Genomic DNA, 21,637 nt, shown 5'->3' with positions numbered 1-21,637 from the left:
ATTCCGCCACATTTCATGGCTGTGTTAGAACTGTGAAAATCCTCAAGCAAGCGATTCTTGTAAATTTGAAGTATTTTTTCCATACTGCAACCAATCTATGTTGATCTTCAGTAGACGAGGAAACTAGAGAAGCAGTTAGTTACTCTATGTTATTTCCTATACCCATATACAAAGAAATCCATTGTTCTTCAGTAACTGACTTTATTTGCATATAATTATATCAGGGTGCCGATACGGACTGTTACTATGCAGCTCTTGATATTTATCACTTTAGAGGAGCATATTTCTGAAATCTCTGTAGGCTACAAGCAGAGAAGTATAATACGTAAATTCAGAGTACGTCCATCACTCTTACTGATGTTTCTGAGTCTCTGTTTACAACTTGACTTGCTATTCGAACCTTCGTACTAATGTACATGAACCAAATGGCGACTGGCTTCGGATTTGCCTTTCCTGTTGAAGCAGAATCCGATGTCACTGGCCTAAAGAGGCCTCATGCGGCTGGAACAACGTATTTCCGAGTCTTCTTTTTGATGCGAAGCAACAAGTAAAAATAGATTACGCGGCTATTACAACATATTCAGTGATTTTTTAAAATTCCTTCATTGCTGGAGAGGCTCGCAAGCAACTGCAGCACTATCCTGTCATGATTTACTCTTATTATCACTATTTCCCACTTACCGAATTTTCCGCTGTTAGTAAAGATGACGGGAGAGATATACGTTATCTGATAATAAGTATCCATACACCACTATGTAATGCAGAGCTGACTACTAGATGTCAGGAAAGGCGGACCGGCCGGTATAAAAGAGGCGGAGAGTACCGTGTAGCCAGTAGAGAAGCAGTGACAGCATAATGGATCGTTCAGAAGAGCTCGGTGCCTTCGAACGAAGTCATTGGGTGTCACCTGAGTCGCAAATACATCAGGCTATTGTAACCCGACTACAGCTGCCCAAGTGGAATGTTGGTGATGTGACCGCGAAGCAACAACAGCAGCTAAATCAAAACGAGGGAGACCTCATCTACTGACAGACAGGATACAACTGACAGCAATGACAAGGGTTGTTGTCAAAATTTTTATGAAATCAAAAGAAGGAATAAGTTGTGAGTTCCAAAGTTCTACCAATAGTCCAGTTACCCCAATGACTGCGCGTAGGAAGTCAAAAAGAATGCATGCAATGGTCGAGCAGATTCTCGTAAGCCACGCATATCTATAGTCAAGTAGTCGTATGAAGAGCGATGCCAATGACAGTGAATGTCCGGATACTAGTGGATATGGCGTGATGAATCACGTTACACCCTGTGAAAATCCGACGGAAGAGTTTGAGTTTGCAAAAGTGTACAGAACGTTACGTTGCATTACTCATGGTACCTACAGTGGAGTGAGAACGAGGTAGCATAACTGTATAGGGGTGCTTTTCGTGGCAAATCTGCAGTCCCCTAATGGGGAAGGACTTGGCTATATTTTACAGAGTTCTGTACTGCGCACAGTGGAGGAACAGTTCTGAATCAATGGTTCTCTCAGTATGATAATGCACTCTACCGTAAAGCAGCATCTTTGAGGCAGTGGTCTGCGGAGAGTCCTGAAATGGACTGTACTGGCCAGAGTCCCGCTATAAGCCCAATGGAACAGCTTTCGGGTGAGTTAAAACGTCGATTGCGCTCCATCCCAGCGTCCAGTGCCACTACCCTCTCTGGTTTCGGCTCTAGACGAAGAGTGGGCTGCTCTTCCTACACAGATATTCAGACACATATTTGGAAGTGTTCCCAGCAGAGTTAAAGCCGCTATAAAGACGAAGAGTGAACACACTTCATAATTATGTCTGCCAACAGGTGTCCCAGTAGTTTTACTTTTGAACTAGTTTTACTAGTTTACTTGATCTATTTCGGACTGTTCAGTGAATTGTGGAACTGCAATACAATGGATAGACTTGTAACCTGTTCCGATCTCATGTTTGAGATGATAAACGTTTTCATGGGACGACGAAGGTTTCCTCTTACAGAACATTGATATTCGAGTATAAGTTACGGAAATCTGTCGTTCTCCATACTTAGTATGTGGTCTTTCCAATATACTCTATTAGAGCAGAGGCTACAAGCCTATTCATGATGCGCAAGTAAAGTGAGTAAGTGCGTCAGAACGTTATCCAGTGTAGAATTACTGATACGGCGCCGTTAAAGTCTGGAATATCTATTTTGTGCCCAGCAGTAGTTAACGTGAGGGAAAGACAAGTTCCATTCACTGTGCTGTCTGATATCAATCATATTAGGTTGGTGCGTAATGTTTTTATTTTATATACTAGTATTACAGTTGCTAGGGTTTTGTTTATCGATTGTCCCTTTTTGTATTTGAACTTCGCTGTTACTGTTTGATCTTACAAATTGTCATTTTATCCTTTAGGGGTAGTGAGTGGAGCGTGGACGCTAGACAATAGAATGCCACGTCAAGAATTCGGAACATTTTCGACATATTCTTCTCTTTGACATTAGCAGACGTTCCTAGAGGGTAGATAGTAGCAGAGGCAGCCAGAAACATTCGCGCCGCGTATGGGGATGCAATTGGACAGGGCACGGCAGGAAAATGTTTTCCTCATTTTAAGGAGGATTGTTTTGGCATTAGTTACTCCTTAAGTTCAGCAAGACCTTATGGGTTTAATGAAGATCGCTTAGACACATTAATCCACAACGATGCATGTCAGTTTGCTCGAAAACTAGCACCTGCGATTATTCTATCAACAAGTCGTGCATTCACATACACAAGAATGGAAAAGAAAACTGAAGATGTATTAGATGGCAATCAGATTCGGTTTAGGAAAGGTAAAGGCACCACACAGGCAATTCTAGCGTTGTGGTTGATAACAGAAGCAAGGCTAAAGAAAAATCGAGACACATTCATAGATTTTGTATGTCCATTCTTTTGGCAGGAGGTCTTTGGGACGACGACCGTTTACTATTGTGAGAGAGTAAAACGCCTACAGCCGTCCTTATGATTTTATTTATTTTGTTGCAACCAGTTTCTGCCCTTCAATGCGCCATCTTCAGGCTGTAGTTGATGCGGGAGGGTTTGATGTGATCCCTATATGTGGCCAGCATAACTGGATACGCGGCTAATCTGAAAACTTAGATGTCAGCACTCTAACCATCAATTGCATAGCTTTGTCGACGTGGAAAAAGCTGTCGACAATGTAAAATGGTGCAAGATGTTCTAAATTCTGAGACAAATAAGGGTAAGCTATGTCGAGAGACGTGTAATATAGAATGGGTACAAGAACCAAGAGGGATTAATAAGACTAGACGAAAAAGAAAGAGGTGCTCGGATTAAAAATGGTGTAAGACAGGGATGCAGTCTTTCGCCCCTACTGTTCAATCGGTACATCAAAGAAGCATTGAAGGAAATAAAAGAAAGGCTCGGAAGTGGAATTCAAATTCAAGGTGAAAGGATATCTATGACACGATTCGCTGATGACATTGCTATCCTGAGTGAATGTGAAGCAGCATTACATGATCTGCTGAATGGCATGAACAGTCTAATACTGAATATGGATTGAGAGTAAATCGGAGAAAGACAGGACTAATGAGAAGTAGTAGAAATGAGAACAGCGAGAAACTTAATATCAGGATTGATGCTCACGATGTAAGTGAAGTTACGGGATTCTGTTGCATACGCAGCAAAATAATCAATGACGGACACAGCAAGGAGGACATCAAAAGCAGAATAGCACCAGCAAAGAGGGCATTCCTGGGCAAGTCTACTAATATCAAACATTGGCTTTGATCTGAGGAAAAAAAAATCTGAGATGTACGTTTGGAGCACAGCATTTTATGGTATTGGAATATGGACTGTAGGAAAATCAAAACAGAAGAGAATGGAAGCATTTGAGATGTGGTGTTACAGACGAATGATGAAAATTAGGTGGACTGATAAGGTAAGGATTGAGGAGGTTCTGTTGAGAACCTAAGAGGAAAGGAATATGTGGGAAACATTGACAAGAAGAAGGGACGGGATGATAGGACATATGTTAAAACATTAGGGAATAACTTCTATGGTACTAGAGGGAGTGGTAGAGGGCAAGAACTGTAGAGGAAGGCAGATATTGGAATACATTCAGCAAATAATTGAAGATCTAGGTTGCAAAAGCTACGGGGAGATGAAGAAATTGACACAGGAGAGAAATTCGTGGCAGGCCGTATCAAACCAGTCAAAAGATTAGTGACACAAAAAGAAGTATCAATAAGAAGGAAGAGAGCGTGAAACTAAATGACATTTGAATCTAGGTGTTGAGGAAGATGTGTAGCAATGGCGTGATAGCAACAGCGCGGACGATGACGATCGACAAGGGCCAACTACGCTCCGATATTCAAAACATGACATCACGCCAACACCCGGAAGCACGCAAAAACGGAACTTTGTTGTAATCAAGAGCGTGCCAGGGTGTGAATCAGACACTCAAATAAGCTATGATCCACCTTGAAAATGTCCCCCGCAAATGGGGACAAAACATTGGGTTTCAATATGAAATAAATTCAACCATTGTATAAAAACTCCGAACTTTGTATTAAATGTGACCAAGAGAAATGTCAAACGTTGCGCTGTAAACAATAATGAATTTGTCGTTATTTCATTCTGTGTGCTTTTCGTGTCCAGTAGTGATGCTGCTGATGTGAAGTGTTTCTGTTGTCCTCTTGGTCATTGTACAGTCAGATTGATACACGTAAATCTGGTATGATCGCTACCATTGGTTGAGCCCAAATAAAGCAGCAACGCTCCTTACAAAGGCAAGCGCGGATATACAACAGATGACGTTATGCATCTGGTGGAACAGCGACGGTGTACTGTACGACGAGTTGCTTACTTGAGATGTAACTGTTATATCCTAGCCAGTAATGCCACCCGAGCCCGCTGCCAAAAGGTTGGCAGCATCAAAGTACGGACGCCGTCCGCATAAGCAGCGCCAGCGAGACAGGAAATCGCCGCAAGTCTGCGCGCGCCACCGCCGGCTTCTGGCTTCTTAAGCGCTGGAGTCGCGAGCGCTAGGACTGTTCTGTATTCGCCGCTCAGTTGTATACTCGCCACCGAATTGTGTACTTCCTAGTCAGTTGTGTGTTCATCGCAGCAGAGTTGTTGTTTGTCGTCAGCCGACGCTGACCTAGCCGCTCCGACTCGAACTAGACAGATTTCTGTAGACACGGAGTTCACTACTGTGTTCTGTATCTTCGTTAATAAAGATAAGTATCGACTTTTATTTAATCAGAGTGTTTGGGTTTTCATCTTTCTGTTCACTGTTCCAGCGGACCGGTCGGCCCGCTATTAAAAGTGTGACTTCGTAAGCCGTTTCTACAGCGAATTGCTTGTCGCTACGAACGCCGCCACAAAAGTAACCACCACTGTCCTCATTTGTGTTAACAACCGAGACGAATTCTGCTAGACTGGCTAGAAACGACGTACACGATTTGGGTTGTGAAGTGATTCCGCACCCACCTTATTCATCTTATCTTGCCCACTCAGATTTTCACCTTTTGCGCTCTCTATCGGAAAGCCTTCAAGGAACTTCCTTTCCTGATGAAAATGCGCTCCGAACATGGCCCGACGAGTACTTCGCCTCAAAACGATGTTCAAATGGTTCAAATGGCTCTAAGCACTACGGGACTTAACATCTGAGGTCATCAATCCCACAGACTTAGAAATACTTAAACCTATCTACCCTAAGGACGTCACACACATCCATGCCCGAGCAGCATTCGTTCCTGCGACCGTAGCAGCAGCACGGTTCCGGACTGAAGTCAAAACGATGTGACTTCTACAATCTCGGAACCGAAAAGTTATCCCAGCGTTGGCAGAGTGTTGTAAATAGTGAAGGAGAATATATTATTGATGACAAAGTCTATGCTGTCGCACTAATCCAATATATTTCTTTCTTCTTGCCTTTGTTAATGCCAGAAACCAAGGTGATATTATTAAAGGGCTGCTGTCTCATCCACTCTGCGTTATTCATAAACTTCACAATGCAGCTTTAACAATGGCGCGTATATACAGGATAATCTCCTTCCTCCTTCCCCCCCACCCACTCTTTTTCTGTCTGTCTGTCTGTCTGTCCCTCTCTCTCTCTCTCTCTCTCTCTCTCTCTCTCTCTCTATATATATATATATATATAATCTTCTTCGTCTCTACAGGTATGTCCTAAATACACAGGCTGGTTTGATGTGCCCACCACGAATTCCTCATTTCTATCCATCTCTCCATCTAAAGGACTACTTGCACCAAAAGTCCTCAAATATTTCAATAAATTTTTTTTGGATTTGTGACCACTTTGTCAATATGTAAAACTACAGACGTTAAGAAAAACACCCTCAAGATGGTCATTTGCAACAGTGCATGGTCACCTCCGAAATACTCTCCTCCACAACCTGTAAACCTCTCCCAACGCCGTTTCCACTTCAGGAAGCAGTCTTGGTGCGCTTCTTGCTGGATCTCGCGAAGAGCTGTCTGCCAATTTTCTTTTATCTCGTCTATCTTTGCAAATATTCGTCCTTTGAACGGGATTTTCAACTTCGAAAATAAAAATGGTCCGTAGGAGTAAGGTCAGGAGAGTATGGAATTGAGGCAGCACAGTGATTTCGTTTTTTGTACAACAGTCGCGCACCAACAGAGATGAATGTTCTGCTGCGTTATTGGGGTGCAAGAGCCGTGAATTGTCTCGCCCCACATTTCAGGCAGTTTTCTTCTCATATTTTGTCGCAGGCGTCGCAACACGTCTCGATAGCACCATCGGTTATTAACAGTTTATCCCTGTGGCATGAATTCAAAGAAAACTATCAGCATGGCGCTGACATTTGACCTGACTTGATGAACTTGTTTTTGGACTTGGAAAACCTTTATTGACCGATTGTGAAGGGCCGGCCGAAGTGGCCGCGCGGTTCTGGCGCTGCAGTCTGGAACCGCGAGACCGCTACGGTCGCAGGTTCGAATCCTGCCTCGGGCATGGATGTGTGTGATGTCCTTAGGTTAGTTAGGTTTAACTAATTCTAAGTTCTAGGGGACTAATGACCTCAGCAGTTGAGTCCCATAGTGCTCCGAGCCATTTTTTGATTGTGAAGGTTGAAATTTGGTCACAACATCATAACCATAGACCCACGTCTCATGACCAGTTATGATTCTCTTAAGGAACATCTCGTTTCATTTGCGCTATCCAAAGGCTCTTCACAGATGGCGAGGCTAAGGTCTTTCTGGTCTTGACTCATTAACGGTGGGACGAACTTGGCGGCAACACGATGGATTCCTAAATGCTGTGTCAGGATTTCGTGACATGATTCAATTGAAACGCTACATTCTCCTACAATCTGTCGAACAGTCAGTCTTCGGCTGAAGTACAATTTCGTTGACGTTTCATCGGTACATGAAGAAGGGCGTCCTGAATGAGGGTCATCTTTAACTTCTCTCTGGCCACTTTGAAACAGTATGAACCAACCGTAAAACCGAGTACGGCTTAAGCACTCTTCACTGTAGGCTTCCTGCATCATTTGGTGTGTCTCTGTAAAGGTTTTCAAGGGTTTCACACGACATTTAATGCAGACGCGTTGCTCCTCTGACCCTGCCATCTCCAAATTCGCAAACTGTGCCACACAACGTTCTGCTGAATACAGCACTTAACCATTACTAACAGACATACAATAATTAAACTTCCAGCAGTTACACATTATACACAGGCGTGGGCAGGGAAGCCAGTCGCATGTCGCTCTAATGCACCATTGGCGCGAAATTACGGACGTTCCGGAGTTTTTTGAACAGAGCTTTAACGCTGTGTCAATTGAAAAACAGTTTTTTTCATTCTGAAATGCATAAAATGAATAATGCGGAAAGACGAAGTGTTTTCTGAAATGGTAAAAAGGAGGTAAACAAGAGTTTGTCATGTCGAGGCATATAGTAGTGGTTGTGAATAGGTCTTGAACTTTGTTATTCGAAGAAAATTAATTGCACGTGTTAAATCAATGCTTACTGACGAATGAACAAAATACGTGAATGGGCTTATTCTCTTGAAACTAGGGATGTGACTCTTTTTTCTAAATTTCATTCATTTTTCTGCTTCTAGCAGACGATGACATTATGGGACGGCAGAACATTACATAAAGATAATATCATGTACTAACAGACCAGTTCCAATTACTAAAGCCGAAGGAAAAAAGGATGATTAGGTTTAACGACAACGATGTCATCAGAGACGGAGCACAACTCCGATTGGTTAAGGGTGGGGAAAGAAATCGGCGGTGCCCTCTTCAAAGGAACCACCCTGACATTTGATTGGAGCGATTTGGGGAACTCACAGAAAACCCGAATCTGTACGCGGATTTCAACCATCTCCTCTCGAAGGCGATGCCACTGTGCAACCGCTTCGCCACCTCACTCGCTAGAGTGAAATCGAGCATGAAAATCGGTTAATCTCCATATTTACAACAAATGAACCTGTTTAATAGTGCAAGTCATGGAAAATATTTGATTTTAACAAAGGTCGCTTTGATTGAGCGATTCAAGAAGTTTCGCTCAGAAAGAGAACAGTAAAATGTAAGCGTTCACTGCAGGAAGTGTCACAATTAATAAAATGTTCCGGACTATTGTGTCGTGTCCAAATGGATTTCACATTTAAAGGACGTTTTCAAGGGGATCGTAGGTTCCTTGAATGTCTGATTCACACCCTGGCTCGCTACTGACTGCAGCAAATTCTGTTTGCGGGTGCTCCCTGGCAGTGGCGTGCCATCACATGTTTTGAATACCCGAGCAACTGGCCGTTGTCGACTGCCGTCATCCGCTGTAGCTGTCACCCCATCGAAGGTGACTTCTTCAGCACCGGGATCCAAATGCCATTCAGTTTCAGGCCCTCCCTCGTGGGTTCATGGGATGTTTTACAACCTCTATGGCCTCCCTGTATAGCATTTCATTGTATCCGCATACGTCCGCCAGTGCTTGAATCCTATCAAAATGAATATGTGGTCTCCTGACTGCAAAGCGCGTGGGTACTACAAAAAGAACGCTCAAAGAAGGACTGGAGGAGCACAAGGGCATCTGCACGAGGGGGTGACATTTGCAGATCAGTTGTTGCGGAACATGCTTTGCAGCCAGAAGACCACCACATTCATTTTGATAGGACTCCAGTACAGGCATTTACAGGCGGATACCATGAAAATCTATACAGAGAGGCCATAGAGATTTTAAATTAGCCCAGAAATTTCAGTAGGAAGGAAGAGGACGTGAAACTGAATGACGTTTGAATATAGGCGCTGAGGGAGGTGTGTAGCAGTATCGTGATAGCAACAGCGGACGATGACAATCAACAAGGGCCACTGCGCTCGGCTATTCAAAACATGTGACATCACGCCACTGAGCAGAATCGCGTGTAAGCAGAGTTTTGTTGTAATCAAAGGCGAGCCAGGGTGTGAATCGGGTACTCAAACAAGCTACGATTCCCCTTGAAAACGTCCTCCGCAGATGGAGACGAAACGTTGGGTTTAAATATAAAATCCGTCCAGCCACGACATAATAAACCGGAACATTTTACTGAATGTAAGCAAGAGAATTTTCAAAAATGGTTCAAATGGCACTGAGCACTATGGGACTTAACATCTATGGTCATCAGTCCCCTAGAACTTAGAACTACTTAAACCTAACTAACCTAAGGGCACCACACAACACCCAGTCATCACGAGGCAGAGAAAGTCCCTGATCGCGCCGGGAATCGTACCCGGGAACCCGGGCGTGGGAAGCGAGAGCGCTACCGCACGACCACGAGCTGCGGACGAGAATTTTCAAACGTTGTACTTAGACAATAAAGAATAGTAAGGTATTTCATTCTGTTTTTACCTCTACGTTAAACGTGTTCAAAAAAAACTTTTATAACCTTTCGAATCTGTGCACTGATGTGGCATATTGCTGTTGACCTTCTCTTTCTGATCACACAGTCCCTGTACTGCAGGATGTGTCTGGTCCTAACGCATACCTACACGCACGCCTGCACAATCGCACGCACGCTCGAGTCCTCGCAAACAATGGGACATTGTGTTCGCAACCTGTGTACCTAACGTATCAGATATTGCCAGACCACACGACGCCTCTCGCCAAACAGAGCAAAAGTGGTCAACGCGATATCAGAAGTACCCAGTGCACACAGATCTATTCCGCTGTCCTGCTAGAGAGTTCCTGTAACAGACAAGCTAATTCTGTGTCCATTGTCTGTAGCTATACTTTCTCAATATTTGTATGTTTGGCTGACACTGTATTTCCATAGTAGCACATTCACGAGAAGGTAACAATTAGATAGATAATTTTAATATTGTAAATTTGAGTAAGCCTGTAGGTCAATAAAATTTTAGAGTAATGAAACAGTGTGAAAATTGTACCAGAATAATAAATATGGCCACGCATTTGTGTTTGATAAATTTGTACTCAGCCCAGATATTAGTTTATTTTGGAACATACCGAATATGTGCAGAATGCAAATTAAAATTTCATTATATAAAACGAAAATTACGTCCTTTCAAGGTTAATAGCCGATTCGGTCTAAAATGGTATTTTTAAAAAAGTAACTGAATAGGTGTCACATCTTAAAATTAGTTATTATAATGATAATGATGTAGACTAAAATCTGCACAAATTTCAAGCGATACGTAGACCAGTAAACAGATCACTTAACTACGAAACCCGGAAAGAAACAGAAATTAAATTTTTAAAATCAATTCCTTCTATGTGGGCATCATAGGCTTGACAGAATTTGAAGAAAGATATAGTTCCAGCACGCTGTACTTAAAAATTGTACTTTATTAAACATTACTAGCTTCGAACATGACTCATTTTCAAGTGCATGTAAAACATAAAACCAAACACGAAATTAAATGGAATGTCATGCGATTTTGTTTGACGACGATGGAGTATTTATATCTGTTATGGGTAATTACCCAATACTCAGTATATTTCTAATAACGTAAGTTTCATTTAGTTTTGTGTGTTTCTTTTGTTACATGCAGTCGGAACCGAACTAGTCTCCAAAACAATAATGGTTACTAAAGTAAAATTCTAAAATACGCCAAGGTGGAGTGCTGTTTTTCTTCTTTAAATGTTATAAAACGATAAAATATCTTGTTGTATGGAAGTGTCAGTTGGATAAATAAGAAGTAGGATGGCAACAAAACACAAGCAGCAGAGATGAGATTCTTCAGGGGAGTAAAGGGCTACACAACAACAGATATGATGAAGAATGAAGATGAGTGTAAAGATGAAAATAAAGAATGGGAGAATGTAATACAGGGACTTTATAAACTGCAAATGAAATTTTAGGAAAGAAGAGAAATATAAGAAATAAAAAGGGTTCGTTAATGTGGAATGAAGAGGTAGAACAAACAGTGGAAGAAAAGCGGGAAATATAAAAGGTATATTTACAAAATACAAAAAGTATGTATCCTATGAAGCATGTAAAGAGAGAAGAACAATTACCAAGAGAACAACCAGAAAGGCTCCTGAGGAAAATGGAATACGTTGATGAGGTGGAGTATGATGTATCAGGGAGGCAGATGATTAGACATAAACTAATAAGCACACACGTAAATCACAAAAGATACTGCAGAACTAAACCTAATTATTGAACAATAATTGATAAGCCATTATAAACAATTATGTATAATGAGAAAGTAAACGGAACAGAAATATAGAGCTTCCATGAAAATGAAATTCACAATATAGAGCCCATAATATAGCCAGAATTAGATACAGTCTTAAGATATGTAAAGAAAAAAAAAAGAAGGTTACTGGAATGGATGGAGTGAAAATAGAATTAAATTTATTTGTATGTTATGCAAATTAAAAATGTTGCCGTTATGTATCTACTCAACAGATGACGGGAAATTTCCAAATACCTTTCTCTTGATCAACAACACTAGGGTTGTCCACGCACAATGTTTTTACCAGTAGGAAAACTATAGAACAAAGAAGATAAAAGAACTTGGAGACACATATTGCTTTTATAGATCTTGATAAGGTGTTTTAGGCGGCACACGGAATAAAATTAGGGCACTCACTAGAAAATGAGGGCTACACACACCATACCTAATTTTGGTAATAAAGGGATTTAAAAGAAGTGGGCGGATTTTAAAAACTACAGGTATTAGACGAGAATCTTTTCGTTATATTTATTGACGACATTTTAAAGAAGCATATCCAGAAACTAAATGATAAAATCCTGTATATTCAAACATTATTTCATTCGCATATGTTCAAGTAATAATTCAAGTAAATGGGCACAGTTACAGAATTCCATATATCTTTCCAGTAATCTAAGTAAATATTAGAATTTTAAAATCCCTGTTAATAAAACGAAAATTATGGCTATTAGAGGAAAGGCTCAAGTCGGCTCAAAAATTGTACTAAAAACATTTTAACACAAGTATAGCGCATTTAATGTCTTGTTTAGTTTTTATAACGTCAAGAACAGCGAGTAAAAGTTAACATATTTAATGCTGTGTGTTAACTGGGTCGTGCCGAATAGTCTGTAATGCAGTGTCGACCCAGTTGTCGTAATCGGATTGCAGATCCCTATAGGCCGGCCCGGCGTCGGCACATGCAACCTGTCCTCGCACAGGCGTTGCAGTGCTTTAACAAGCAGTCCATAGGTGATCAGCGAGCGGCTTGAGCGGTGGCATGATTTCGTCCTGGCTCTGGACAGCTGGTTCTAAGTCTCGTTTATGATTTCATCCGTAAAACTGCCAAATAGAATAGTCTGCGGTGTGTGCTGGCACTACGCCAACTAAAAATGGTTGAGCGCAACTGAAACATGCAGTGCGTGGATTGTGAATTTGAATTACTATACTTTTGTCCCTACCACGGCTAGGCATTAGAGGCCAGCCTGGACGATGTGCTGATTAAGCAAGCCAGTGGATATTGTTGTTGACTTCACGACAAAACACTCTGGGTAGACGGGTTTGGCACCAGTTAGTGGTCGAGTGCACGGAACAGCTAACACGATGCGACGAGGAGTGAAGTTATATTTGGTTCAAAAATGGTTCAAATGGCTGTTAGCACTATGGGACTTAACTGCTGAGGTCATCAGTCCCATAGAACTTAGAACTACTAAAACCTGACTAACCTAAGGACATCACACACATCCATGCCCCAGGCAGGATTCGAACCTGCGACCGTAGCGGTCGCGCGTTTCCAGACTGTAGGGCCTAGAACTGCTCGGCCACTACGGCCGGCTTATATTTGGTAACTCGGGCAATTGTGTTTTACTGAGAAACTCACACGTTGCCAATTTAACCAGACCAAGAAGCCTGTACTTGTTGCAAAGTGAGCTAGGAATATCTGTGATAACTGAAGAAAACTTCAAAACCGAAGATCGTTAAAAAAGCGTTTTATTGTACGACCGGTTTCAGCAGAACTAGTCTGTCATCAACGGAACTTACGCTACTCGCAACACTGATAGGTAATACGTTGCGAAAATCTTGAAGTATAATATTCGGTGATGACAGTTTTGCTATGTCGAAACGGGTCACCCAATGAAATGCTTTTTTAGCGATCTTGTCTTGTGAAGCTTTCTTCATTTATTACGTACAGCAGATCACTCCAGACTGACAATGTTAGGAATATACAAGGAATATCTGACAGGACGAGTAACGTGAGACAAACCTACTGTTTTCCCTCTAGTAGGACAGCCTCAGAAGCATAGCCATGAGGGTGCAAATACTGAAGCTTAGGATCTCAAAGCATTCAGTGGTGCTGCCATTCTGTTTGCATCTTGATCCCGAGAGAATGACGAGCTTTCGCCGCGCGGGATTAGCCGAGCAGTCTTAGGCGCTGCAGTCATGGACTGTGTGGCTGATCCCAGCGGAGGTTCGAGTCCTCCCTCGGGCATGGGTGTGTGTGTTTGTCCTTAGGATAATTTAGATTAAGTAGTGTGTAAGCTTAGGGACTGATGACCTTAGAAGATGATATTTTTTTTTTTCAATGACGGGCTTTCGAGTTTCAGGGCCGGCCGCGGTAACCGAGCTGTTTTAGGTCCTTCAGTCCGGAACCGAACGACTGCTACGGTCGCAGGTTCGAATCCTGCCTCGGGCGTGGATGTGTGTGATATTCTTAGGTTAGTTAGGTTTAAGTAGTTCTTGGGAGTTAAGTTCCATAGTGCTCAGAGCCATTTGAACCATTTTTGAAGTTTCAGGGAAACCGCGACCCACCTTTCGTGACGAAGCTCGGCTGATTACCTGCTGCTGATTGAATCATTGAGTTTTATGCTTACTGTGACGTAGTGGGGAATTTCACCGATACGGAAGCCGATGTGTGGCCAGCGTCTACCCCCTGAGACACTTTGGCCAGCGGACTGCATGCTGTCTCAGATCTGGCTGGTGGAGGGCCGCTCTCGCAGCCTCCTAACCACCTCTATACATACACCATTGGCCATCGTCCTTATCGATTCCTTGTGGAAAGCGGGGGGCGGGGGGGGGGGGGCGGTTGGGGCTGGGTGGGGGAGGGGGGGGGAGCGCAGTGAGTGATCGGGGTATTGCTGCTCGGCAGCGGGCATCCGGTGTCCACTATTGCACTCAAGGGCATGAAGCGTAACATGGACACCCCGAGGTCAGAGCCAGCGAGACTCTGGAGGACCTGGGCTGGCCACGCTCGTTCTCCATTGCAGGTGGGCTGCTCGGCATTGCCTGCGACCGAGGACAACGGACGTTACTGGTGGATCGAGGTGTCGCCGCATTCTGCATCAGCTGTAAGCACGCAGTGGACGGAATGCTGTGTCAGGCTGCTTGGATAAACACCTGTAACTACTACTAATGTCTGATTGTATGACCCAGAGTAAATCAGCCATCTTCCTCACCATTTCTCTCACTCATCCTGATGTGTAGCATCCCGGAGTAGATCGGTTCAGTTCAGTGCGTTTTCGCGAGAACTTTCCTCACTCAATGGACGATTTCAAGAGGGCCAGGTGGGACGGAGCAGCAACAGCCGGCCGCTGTGGCCGAGCGGTTCTAGGCTCTTCAGTCCGCAACCGCGCTGCTGCTACGGTCGCAGGTTCGAATCCTGCCTCGGGCATGGATGTGTGTGATGTCCTTAGGTTAGTTACGTTTATGTATTTTTAAGTCTAGCGGACTGAGGGCCTCAGATGTTAAGTGCCATAGTGCTTAGAGCCATTTGAACCATTTTGAGCAGCAACATCTCTATCATCTTATGAACATTATGCCATGACGGCTACCGGCACGTCACAATGTATGGATATCGAATGCTACAGAGCATCAGATTTTGATTTCACACACGTGGAAGTATGTGCACTTTCCAACAGAGTGCCTTTATTTTTATTCTCGTTCTGTTTTTATTTCACAGTAAAGATATTTTTTCCAGTTTGATAAGAATTATACTTTCATTCCCTCCTCCATTAGTTTTAAGTCTGCGAACGTACACAGATATGTAGATGGTATAAAACTTTTCTGTACAGTTTGTATATTTTAGTCGCAATTTTTACGTTTTTGTTTAACTTTGTAAAATCGGGAGGCCGGCAGCCTGTTATTTTAAAAAGTGTGGATAAAAATCATAGATCAGGACCACTAAAATTCGTTTACTAATTACGAGGTTCAGATGGTTGACGAGCCATCTTCAGATCAATAAAAACTGTTAATTAATTTAATGTGTATCAGCCACCAGGTCTTAGACATTGTCATCTCAAATGAAACTGTATTCAACTCTGAAACATCAGTGACGCATACAGGGTGAACTATAATAAGACTTTAATAAAACCGACAGACTGCAGGGACGGATTCCTGACTGTAAATGGATGGGAAAAAATCCTATGAAAGTGTGTCCGGAAATAAATCGCTTCCACAGTTGATGGAGCTGACGAGTGAAAGATCCTCTACCATGTGCCGTGTGTTCCTTGTGTGTTGCAGTGTATGAAACTGATGCAGCGTAGTGTACTGTAAGACGGAGAATGGTCCGGTATTCACATTGGGAACACGCCGAGCTGATGTCTATGTGCGGCCATGCACATAGTCGAGAGGTCCCACATATACACCAAAACAAGTACCCTCACAGACACCAACCACAAGCTCCTTTTTGGGCTTTTATGTGATCATGGGTCCTTTCAGGAAGACGAACGTACAACGAAGCAGTGATATGTACGTACATCAGGTCTGGAGGACCGGGTTCTACAGCACATTCAGAAGAATCCTTAGTACAAGCTGCAGAGAAGTGACCCGCCAGCATGTGTAACCCACGATCACATGAACGCCAAAACAGAGCTTGAAATGTTGTGCGATGTGGCTGGTGTCTGTGAGGGTATTTGCTATGGTGTACCCGTGCCATATACATCATCATGATCTGTTGGGGTAAATCCTCTTGTTCATGTATAAACTAAAGTAGGTCGTTATGGTTACGTAATTAGCTGACAGTCGTAATACAGCAACTTTCTGTTCACGTAGCAAGCGTTACGAATTGCCATCCACACATGGACTGTATGATAGTTTACACTGTCAATCACGTTACATTTAAACTCAAGTGTGGCAGTATGAGCAGTGGAGATATATGTGCCTAAAGTTGTAAAGTATGTAACCATGAAGACCTTCTTTAGTGTGCGATTCAGCTCCGCAGACTATGATTATGTGTAACGCCTGGCGGCTCATAAATAATGAATTAAGCAAAAATTTGTATCGATCTGAAGATGGCTCGTCAGTGAGCCGTAATCAGTAAAGGAATTTTAACGATCTTGGCCTAGACTCTTTATCCACACAAGTTCTAAATCTACATCCATACTCCGCAAGCCACCTGACGGTGTGTGACGGAGATAATTTTTAATTGTTTCTCCCGGCGAAATACGTTTCTTCCAGGTTTTCCGACAGAAGTATTTATAAAATCACCGATAGCACCGCTCGCCTGAACAAATTTTGCCGCTGTTTTAAGAGTTTACGCGCTTTATCCAGCTGCTTCCGTAAAAAAAGAACCGCGACATGTGTTGTTGCGTATTACACTTTAAGCACCGTCGATAACACTGCAGGGTGCAGCAGGAAAGCTCTCTGCAGGTTTACTAGCAGACGGCACCGGTCAGTGCGCTCTGTAGTGAGGCAACGGAGCTGTGTTTGTGCGGCGGCGACCCGTGGTATCGTTGGCTGCGCGGGCAATTGGTAACGAGCGCCAGAAGGCGGCTGTTGTGTCTACAAACACCGGCGGCAGCGAATAGGGAGGCCAGCGACGCGGAAAGGGAAGGAGAAGGGATGAGGAGGGAAGCGGCGGGATACGGCGCTAGGGAAACAAAATACGCGGCGCACACCACTGTGCAACAGCCGCGGCGCGCTCAATCTCGCTGTATCGGCGTTTTGTTTATTTTGGCGAGCATTGTTTCGCAGTGACATGCGCCAACTGTTCCGAGCCGCCACCGCCGTCGCCGCCTGCCTTCGCCCTGTCTGCCATATTTTCGTTCCTGCCGCGATTGCTCGCTGCACCGGCCAGAAAATACACATGCGGCACAGCGGGGAAAAAATTAAATCTGCGTTTCGATGAAGAGGGGGGGGGGGGGGGGGGGGGGGAGGGGTTCTGCGCTCAGCGCGGTGCGGTGCGACGGCCTTGCGGTGACAGAGCGCACGAGCGACGGCCGAGGAAGCAGTGGTTACAGCCGCGACCGCGGGGGATGATCTGCTCGCAAAAAATGAAGTTGCCTAAGTATGTAGGATTGTGGGCTCGTGGCGCGCCGCGCCGGTTTGAGCTGCGCTGAGGAAAACCGCCGCACAGCCTCGGTTTTTTATTACTAAGGCGCCCTGATCGTCCGTAGGTCGGTAAAACGGCTCCATGCAGTAGTACTAGTTTCGTCATCCTCTTTAACATGGACATCTTAGTTGACTAGGTCCTCAGTTTCATTCATAAGTGTAACTTTAGCGCAATCAGTGCAGCCATACCATTTGATGACCAGGTCGTGAAGAAACTTAATGCTTACGAGACTGAGAATTGAGCCATTCCGAAATCGAATCTTGGCGTTCGATTAAGTAGTGCTGCTCTCATACATCAGCAAACATAAATGGTGTTTTTCAGACAATTGCCAAACTTGTTCTGATCAATGTAGAGCTAGTTCTCTATATCGTCCAAGGAAACAGTTAAACTATACTTTCCAAAATTTTTACTATTATCTGGATTGCCAAAAACAACATTGTAAGCTCTCAATAATATCTGAGCTGCCAAACTTCTATTTCTCTTCACGTATTATATCAGTTCCCAGTTTTTTTCTGTTTATCGTCGTCGTCATCGTCACCATCACCTTCATCACCGACGTCATCCTCGACGTCATCGTCCTCGGCTTTGGCATCGGCGTCCACATGATTATCATCACAGTGTTCTTTCACTCTTGACATGAATAATACAATTAGTGCAATGCTCGTAGCAAGCCCTCTCCTTTACCCGTCCTCCTACTAACAAAAACCCCCTTGGGGTAGTGGCGTGGTCTACGACGCCTTGACACGGTTCGCGCGGCAACCCCCTTCGGAGGTTCGAGTCCTCCCTCGCTCGGGCATAGTTGTGTGTGTGTGTGTGTGTGTGTGTGTGTGTGTGTGTGTGTGTGCGCGTGCGTGTGTGTGTTGACCTTCGTGTAAGTTAGTTTAAGTTAGATTAAGTAGTGTGTAAGCCTAGGGACCGATGACGTAAGCAGTTTGAACTCATAGGAACTTACCACACACACATGCTGACAAAAATGCCAAGATTTCGTCCATGCTCCTACATTGCTTTTAGGACTACCCTTCAGAATCCTGATTATTACACTTACCTAATCTCACATTAGCTTTGATCTGTTACACCAGTCTTAAAAATAAAATTTCTAGTTTTGTAACTACATTTGAAACACATGTAAGCCATGTCTCCACCCTGTTTCATAATTTAATACACACATCAAAATAAATTTTGCATCACCTCGGTTCCGAGATTTCCGGAACCTGTACAGAAAAATGGAATTGGATTAACATAAACATCATTTCCGCCCTTCTTACTCCTCATGAAAACCACACACTGCGTTTTGTATCACAATACCGCGAGACCTTCAGAGGTGGTGGTCTAGATTGCTGTACACAACAGTACCTCTAATACCCAGTAGCACGTCCTCTAGCATTGATGCATGATTGTATTGGTCGTGGCATACTATCCACAAGTTCATCAAGGCACTGTTGGTCCAGACTGTCCCACTTCTCAACGGCGATTCGGCGAAGAACCCTCAGAGTGGTTGGTAGGTCACGTCGTCCATGAACAGCCCTTTTCAGTGTATCCCAGGCATGTTCGATGGGTCCATGTCTGGAGAACATGCTGGCCACTCTAGTCGACCGAAGTCGTTATCCTGAAGGAAGTCATTATAAGATGTGCATGATGGTCGCGCGATTGTCGTCCATGGAGACGAATGCCTAGCCAATATGCTGCTGGTATGGTTGCACTATTGGTCGGAGGATGGCATTCACGTATCGTATACCCGTTACAGCGCCTTCCATGGCCACCAGCGGCGTACGTCGGCCCCACATATTTCTACCCCAAAACATCAGGGTATCTCCATCTTGCTGGACTCTCTGGACAGTGTGTCTAAGGCGTTCAGCCTATCTGGGTTGCCTCCAAACACGTATCCAACGATTGTGTGGTTGTAGGCATATGGGACACTCATCGGTGAAGAGAACGTGATGCCAATCGTGAGCGGTCAATTCCGCATGATGGGCCCATCTGTACCGCACTGCATCGTGTCGTGGTTGCAAAGATGGACGTTGCCAGTGAAGTTGCGCATCATGCAGCCAATTGCGCACAGTTTGAATCGTAACACGACGTCCTGTGGCTGTATGAAAAGCATTATTCGACATGGTGGAGCTGCTGTCCACCCACTGCAGTAGTAGCCCTTGGGCGGCCTGAGCGAGGCATGTCATCCACAGTTCCTGTCTCTCTGTATCTCCTCCATGTCCGAACAACATCTCTTTGGTTCACTCTGCCTGGACACTTCCCTTATTGAGAGCCTTTTCTGGCACAGAGTAACAATGTGGACGCGATCGAACCGCGGTATTGACCGTTTAGGCATTGTTGAACTACAGACAACACGAGCCGTGTACCTCCTTCCTGGTGGAATGTCTGGAACTGATCGTCTGTCAGACACACTCGGTCTGAAATGCGTTGCTCATGCATGGTTTAGTGACGTCTCTGAACAATCAAAGGGACTGTCTCTGTGATACAATATCCACAGTCAACGTCTATTTTCAGAAGTTCTGGAAACTGCCGTCATACAAAAACTTTTTTTGTGTGTGGATGTGTATTGCGCGCAGGCCAGCCCAGTGCGAGTCATTTGTTTACGAAGTATCACGTATCTAGTCAATTCGACAGTGCAGCGACAGACATCTTTTTGCAATTCGTGTGTCACATCTCGGTTAGTTCACAAAATTCGACCAGCGCCAGTCGATGAGAAGGCTGGCCGCTAAAATTTATAGTTGAGCTTATGTAAGCTGATCTCTGACCGTTCCAGTGGGCAGGCCGCGGCAGCTTCGTCGATCTACCTCTACAACTACAGTAACGCTGTTTTATAGTTGTATCGATTTGCTTTGCACGAGAAAGCTTTCACACTTGCAAGGATCCTGATTTGATATTGTTTAGATGTTCTGATCGAAGACACCACTGTCTTCTCAATATTCATTATACTGAGTGGTACAACCGGCTATGATTCCTACCTGCCATAGGCTCTAGATGTGAAATTCATTCGCGTTCCATTCGTAGTACCTTTTTTTCAAGAGTATCATCAATCAGTATCTTTCGAAATAGTTTCTGCTGGCCTGCATTATTCCGTTTGTAAGGGAATTTTGTTATTCATTTGTGGCCCGTTTGAATCCAAGTGCACACACGGTGGCAATATCCTTTTATAACTACTCCACTCATGAAAGTACACTGATCAGCCAGAATATTATGACAACCGACCGACTATCGATAAAAACACGTCAAAGTGTGAGCGGCGTCACATGGCAAGGAATGACTACTAGTCAGAAACACACACGGTGAATGTAGTATCAGGGTGCGTGCTGTCCTTGAGTATGATAGGGAAAGCTCACGAACTATCTGAGTCGGACCAAGGGCAGATTGTGATGGCCGAGAGGCTGGCCACGAGCATTTCAAAAACTGCACGACTTGTCGGGTGCTCGAGGAGTGCTGTGGTCAGTGTCTTCAACGCTTGGCGAAACCAAGGTGAAACCACGTCCACACGTCATGTGGTTAGGCATCCACTCCTCATTATAGATGTCCGACGTCGTATGCTGGGCAGACTGGTAAAACAGGACATGTGGCGAACTATGGCACAATTTAATGGTGGGCAAAGTACAAGTGAGTCTGAAGACAAAGTGCACCGAACACTCCTAACGATGGGCTACCACAGCCGACATCTCATGCTTATTCCAATGTAAACACCACGACATCGGAAACTACGACTGAATTGGGCACGTGACCATCGGCAGTGGACGTCGACGCAGTGACAGAGCGTGGCATGATCTGATGAATCCCGATAGCTGAGGAACATTCACGCGGACATCGATGGGACTAGTGGAGCTCTTGCAAGGTGTCATGATGGCCAAGGAGTATCGTACAGTGGCTGCAGGCTACGTACTCCCCTTCATGACGATCATGTTTCCCGAC

The sequence above is a fragment of the Schistocerca americana genome, chromosome 1 (assembly GCF_021461395.2).
Source record: "Schistocerca americana isolate TAMUIC-IGC-003095 chromosome 1, iqSchAmer2.1, whole genome shotgun sequence".
Lineage (NCBI taxonomy): Eukaryota > Metazoa > Arthropoda > Insecta > Orthoptera > Acrididae > Schistocerca > Schistocerca americana.
This window is presented reverse-complemented; position numbering follows the sequence as displayed.